Genomic DNA, 6,092 nt, shown 5'->3' with positions numbered 1-6,092 from the left:
TCCAGTCCCTTCCCCAGCCTCGTTGCTCTTCTCTGGACCTGCTCCAGGACCTCAATATCCTTCCTGAACTGAGGGCCCAGAACTGGACACAGCACTCCAGGGGTGGCCTCACCAGTGCTGAGTCCAGGGGAAGAATCACTGCCCTGGACCTGTTGGCCACACTGTTCCTGAGCCAGGCCAGGATCCATTGGCCTTCTTGGCCACCTGGGCACACTCTGGCTCATGTTCAGCTTCCTGTCAGCATCTCTTTTTGCAGCAGCTCCCAGGTCTGTTCACACACCATAAAACCTTGTGAACCCTCAGCAACCAGCTCACTCCCTCATCCCCGTGGTGCGGAGCCCGAGCTCTGTGCACAGGTACCATGTTAGAAACAACCCAATCCCATGGGAATCACCCCAGGAGCCCCTGCCCAGAGCTCTCTGTAACCATCATTTTCTGTCTGTGCCTCTGCACCCTCCCCAGATCTCTCTACCTAAGATCAGGACACAGCTTTTGGTTGATGGTTTTGGTTTTTCCTACCCTATTTTTAAGGGAGCCCACACCCATTAATTTCTCATCGGGGTTCAGAGTGCTCCTAATCATCCCCCTGAGATTAATTAGCCACCAATGAAGGTTCAGTCATTTTATTTCAATCATTTCAGTTCAGTCATTTCAAGGCATCACTGGCAGATTCCTCAGCTGAGGTCTAAACACTTCTCACTTAGTCCTGCCCCAAAATGTGCTGATAATTAGGTCTATCTGGGAAATGTCCACAGCATTTCCACAATGCTTTTTTGGTTTATTTATCTTCCGGAGTGAAAACTCTGGGAGATTTGCAACTGATACTAAAACCAATCATCTCATTGTTCCCTTTCCCTGCACAAGTCACATTAGAAAGAGCCAGGGTGAATGTCCAGGGGTTCTGCCAATCATTTGTTCTGCATTTCAACCATATAAAACAAGAGAGTTGGGAGTGAAAAACTGCTGGGGAAAGTGCAAACCTGTGGCCACAGGACTCCAGGCTCATCTCATGTACTTTCACAAGAATCTCTGGGCTCTGAGGCTTGAAGGGAAGATTTGAAGAATGACAATGAGGTCATTTTTTCAGATATTCCCAGACTGCTCTTCAATGTTTGATGAGCAGCATTGGGGCCCTTGATGGAAAATGACTCCTGAGTTTTATAGGTTTCTTTAGTTTGCTCTAATTTTTATTTATTCCAGTTTCATAAGGTGTTTGGAGAGGCTTTTTCCTAAGTTTGGAGAGGTGATCTGGGCTTGCTGAAAGCCTTGTCTCCACAAAAGCAAGGCTGTGTAATACAGGTCTGTCCTTGCCTTGCTCTTGCTGGCAGCGTCTGAAGTGGTGAGTGATAACACCCAGTAGTGCTGCAAATGCTCAGCAGAAGTGATCAGATGCCTTTAGTATCTCCAGTGGAGAGTTCATCTCCTGCCTTCTCCGTGATTCAGTAAAAATACCCTGGTGTCAAATATTTATGAAACACAAATTAAGATTTAGGTGCTCGGATACCGGGGCTGGGTAACGATGGGTTTGTGGGTGTTGAGGGGCTGGAAATGTGAGGGATGAGGCACAGGGGGGTTCTGGAGGCCAGGCAGTGCTGGCACATGGCCCTGCTCACTCCTCTGCCCTGGCAGCAGTGCAGCCTCCTGCCTTTCCCTCGGAGCTGCCCTGGGGCAAAGGGATTTGTTTGACATTTGCAGAAAATTCCTGCCGGGCACACGAAGGGCTGAGAGCAAAGCAGGGTCAGTCCTGCAGTGACTCCAGCCAGGGGTGCATGAGTGAGATGCTTCTTTCTGCTCTGGAATTAAGGTAAAATGTGTAACCCAAGGGAATGTGGGCTTGGGAGCCCCATTTCTTATCAGTGAATCACAGTTTGGTTGGAAGGGACTTTGAAGTTCATCTCATCCCACCCCCTGCCATGGGCAGGGACACCTTCCTCTATCCCAGGTTGCTCCAAGCCCTGTCCAACCTGGCCTTGGACACTTCCAGGGATCCAGGGCCAGCCACAGCTTCTCTGGGCAACCTGTGCCAGGGCCTCCCCACCCTCACAGGGAAGAATTCCTTCCCAATATCCCATCTAACCCTGCCCTTGTCCATGTGAAGCCATCCCCCTTTGTCCTGTTGCTCCAGGCCCGTGTCCAAAATCCCTCTCCAGCTCTTTTGGAGTCCCTTTAGGCACTGGAAGGGGCTCTGATGTCACCCCAGAGCCTTCTCTCCTCCAGGCTGAACAATCCCAACCCTCCTGGCCTTTCCTCATAGGAGGAAAGTCTCTCCATCACTCCAATCATCTTTGTGCCCCTTTTCCTAGCACGCCCTCTTTCTCCAAAGACATGGGGTGAGGTTTCTGCTCCCTTCATCTTCCTCCATCCCTGTGGCTGGGGAATTCCCAATGTTGTTCCCAGGGAGCTCAGTGCTGTTTCTGGGAGTGACGAACATCCCATGGACCACCTGCCCCCTGCCCTGGGGTGGGAGGTTGATGTCACCAGGTCAGAGTGGGCCCTTGCAGCGTGGCCACAGGAAATCGTGGTGCTCTACATCTAGGGGAGGCTCTGCTGCCTGTTATTTGAAGTTCTCCAGGTTCCTTTCCCCATCCCTGTGTTTTATTCCGGTCGGCACACGGCGGTTTCACACACGTTCCTTCCACAGCCTCAACCTGATCCCTGCTGGGCTCAGAACTGACAAAGCTCTACCTGGCTATTAGTGAGGTACCTAATCCAGCAGCTAAATATAGAACTGCCAAAGCTCTCCCTGAGCCAGTGCCAGCACGGGGAGAAAATCAATGTCCTTCCTCACACAGCTCCTTGACAGGCCTTTGCTCCCAGACTCTTATCTGTGCCTGTCACTGATTCCCAGATAGTTCTTGATTCCCCTTAGGAAGCCCAGAGCCATCAGTGCCTAAGGCAGAGCTGTCCCTTCCCTGGAAAAGCACCTCTTTCCTCCCTTCAGGGCTCCAACTTGTTCTCCCAGGTGAGATCAACAGTATTGAGATCTGCAGTGGTGCAGCTGGACTTGGTATTTGCTCTTAAATTATATTGTTTCCTTGTGTACTTTGAAAGTAAAGGTATTTGCTTCTCTCTGGTAAGGCTCAGTATCCTTTTGGCATTTCAGAAAAGGTGGGCAGGATGAATTATTCATTTTAAAAGTGTGTGACATTATGATGGAGCTCCAGCAAAGTACATTTAAACATTACAAAATAGGATGAATCAGTTTAAACTCATCTGAGCTTATCATATATCAGATGAAATGACTGATATAAAGGCTAAAAAGGAGGAAAAAAAGCTCTTCTCAAACCATTTCTAAATTAGACTCCGAAACCACACCAAATACAAAAGAGGGTTTATTTTCAGATCATTAAATGCCGAAAGGTTTAGGGAAAATTGATGAAAATACAGAGTTAAACCCCTCTTTGCTAAAAAGCAATACAACTCTTGGAACTGGGCTGATGCACATCCCTGAAAGCAGGAAAGGGACAGGTGGGGACACACCAGCGTGGATCCCTGAGGATCTGAGGACACAGATTCCTCAGGAGAATTCGTGTATATGAGAAAAGGAAAGGCTCTGGTTAAAACCTAAAGGTTTGTGTCTACTCTGTCTCCTTTATTCTGAAGTGGGTTTTTTTTTCTGAAAATAAAAATATTAGTTTTTATTTAAATCCCTCTGCAAAATCTTCTCCTGTGTGCATCCAAACAGGAGGATCCCTTTACCTGTAAAAGGGATGTCTGGAAGTGCAGAGCACCGGGAACAGGATGTTCAGACTCAGAATTTATACGGCCCTCATTATTTTTATGAAAATTCCGTCTTAAAAAGTCAAATTCTGCGGGGGAAAATCCACTTTAAGGAGTCCTCCAAGCAGAATTTCTGCTAATCTTTACGCTTTAAATATTGCTTTTTGGTGACAATTGTTGTCCTTCCTCCCAGGGCAACTGCACTCCCAGTTGGACTGAGCACCACAGGACTTTCCTTGAGGCTCCTGCTCAGACCTGGCTGCTTCGGGGTCTGGATCCTGATTATCCTGATTCTTTTGGGAAGGCCAGGCTGCAATTCAGCTGAACCCTTCATTCCAGCCTTCCTGCACATTTTTTTCCCTAAGATTTCCCATGCTGCTAAAATTTCCAGGCTCTGGTCCAGCTGTTCCCTCATCTTTGCTTCCCTGTCCCTGCCGGATGAGGAACCCCCAGGAGCTGCTCCTGCCCCCTCCCTGTGCTGCTTTGATCTATCCAAATATTTATTCCACGCCCATTTTTCTTTAAACTTTTCAAACAACTAAGTTTTTTTCCCCTCCTAAAACCGATCTTAACATACTTTTCCCAGCAGGAATAACACAGATGTTGAAGGAAGTGCCGAAACACGGGCTTTTGGTTCCCCTCACGATTTAATGGAGCTGTTCTGCTTTACCCAAATACCCTGGAAAACTCCCTTAAAGCTCCCTGATGATGGATGTAAACCCAAGGTCTGACTCCTTGAGATCACCGGGATGAAAGGGAATAAAAGCACAGGTGCTCTCGTGAGCAGCAGCTTCAAAAATCCACCCAATTCAGCATCCTGTCACTCCCAGTGACAAATGGGGAAAAAAAAAAGACCCTGAACAAGGGAAAAACCTGCCACCGAGGGCATTTCTCTCTGAATTGAAAAGAATTATAACTTTTTCTAAATTCGTGTTGTGTTATTTTGACGATAAGTCCTGGGTTTTGATAGAAATGTTGGTTCTTTCTGAAAAGGCAGCTGAACTCCTGCTCCCAGGGATGTGTTGTGGCCCCAAATCCCTGGGGTTTAATCATGTGAAGGTGCATCCAGCGACCTGTTTGTTGAATTTGTCCCTTTGATTCGAGGCCTCTCAGCCCCTTCCCCTCTCGTGTCTTTAAGCCCAGTGGGAATTGCCCTTTCTCACCTCTTTTCCCGCTCCTTAAAGGTGCACTTTTTGAAGAACAGGGCCAGGCTTTGATCCAATCGGGTTCAGAATCCAGTAATTGCAGTTCTGCCAGGCTAAATTCCCTTGCAATTCCAATTGGATGCAGTGCTGCTCATTAGGTGAGGTCCTAATCTCCTGCACCGTGTTGCTGTGCAACAACTGCTCCAATTAATCCCCTGGGTCAGGAGACTGATGGAGTCCTCCTGTATATTTGTAATTTGTAAAGCTGTAATGGGCCCTTTTCAAGGAATATTACTTAATATTTAACAACAGTAATACTAATGGACTCTGCATTTGCTCCAATTAAACCCTTGCAAGAGTGGATTGTGTAAACTCTGCCTTCAGCTGCTGGAGTGTGGCAGTTTTTGGAGAGACTTTGTACTTGATGAAGTGAAGAGAAAAGTAGGGTAATATGATTCCCAAGCAATTATGCATTAGGTCCACATACTGCAGCTGCTGAAAGCATTTATCATAATTAATGGAACCACACTGATTATCAAAGGATGTTTGGATAATGATTGATTTGTCACTTGTTGTAAAGCCGTGCAGGACATCAGAGCACAAATTACACTGATTTACTGGAAGAGTTATAGGCTTTCAAGCAAAGCCATTCCTTAGGGCAGAGTCTGGGGCTCTGCTGCTCCTTCCTGGCCCTCTGGGTCCCTCACAATCATTTCTATGGGATAAAATGGAATTAGGAGAATTCCTGCTAAGAGGGGACTTGAATGAAGGGCCAACACTGCCAGGGCTGCTCCACATCTTACAAGAAAACAAAAACCTTTCTTTCTTCTCATCAAAGAGAAACAACAAATTGCCTTCAGCTGTACCCAGACCCCCAGGAGGGGTCTGAAGCCCCTGGGCAGCTTTTCCACCATCACCTCCCATTATTGCCTTGCCTATTTTTAGTCGAAGTCCCAGGTTTTCCCAAGCCAATTCTGTTCAGCCATTCAACATTTTCTCCCATGTCAGAGGGAAAGGATGGCTTTACACGGCGTTGCCATGGAAACACCTGCTGGATACGGGCTGGAGATGGGCTAGAGAAGGAAATGCTCAAGAGAACTGAAAGCAAAGGTGCAGAAACCCCAGTGGGTTTCTTTCCTCAGCAGGGCAGTTTGCAGCAGGGATCCCAGGTTTTTGTGGGTTTATTTGCACAGTTCAGGGCAGTTTGCAGCAGGGATCCCAGGTTTT

General features: G+C 47.5%; 1 protein-coding gene and 1 long non-coding RNA gene across 7 annotated transcripts in view; both read right to left on the bottom strand.

Moving 5' to 3' along the window:
• The window catches only part of KCND3 (potassium voltage-gated channel subfamily D member 3), a 131,267-nt gene that overhangs the window by 86,084 nt on the left and 39,091 nt on the right, over positions 1 to 6,092 (bottom strand). The gene's annotated exons all lie outside the window — the stretch shown is intronic.
• LOC113973317 overlaps positions 5,801 to 6,092 on the bottom strand; it is a 1,255-nt gene continuing 963 nt past the window's right edge. The window contains exon 2 of the long non-coding RNA XR_003536189.1: positions 5,801 to 5,927. This is a non-coding gene — a long non-coding RNA (uncharacterized LOC113973317). The remainder of the gene's footprint in view (positions 5,928 to 6,092) is intronic.

Source organism: Neopelma chrysocephalum, unplaced genomic scaffold (assembly GCF_003984885.1).
Source record: "Neopelma chrysocephalum unplaced genomic scaffold, ASM398488v2 Primary Assembly neopelma1_100, whole genome shotgun sequence".
Lineage (NCBI taxonomy): Eukaryota > Metazoa > Chordata > Aves > Passeriformes > Pipridae > Neopelma > Neopelma chrysocephalum.
The sequence above is the reverse complement of the archived record's forward strand: the minus strand, read 5'-3'. Positions and strand labels throughout refer to the sequence as shown.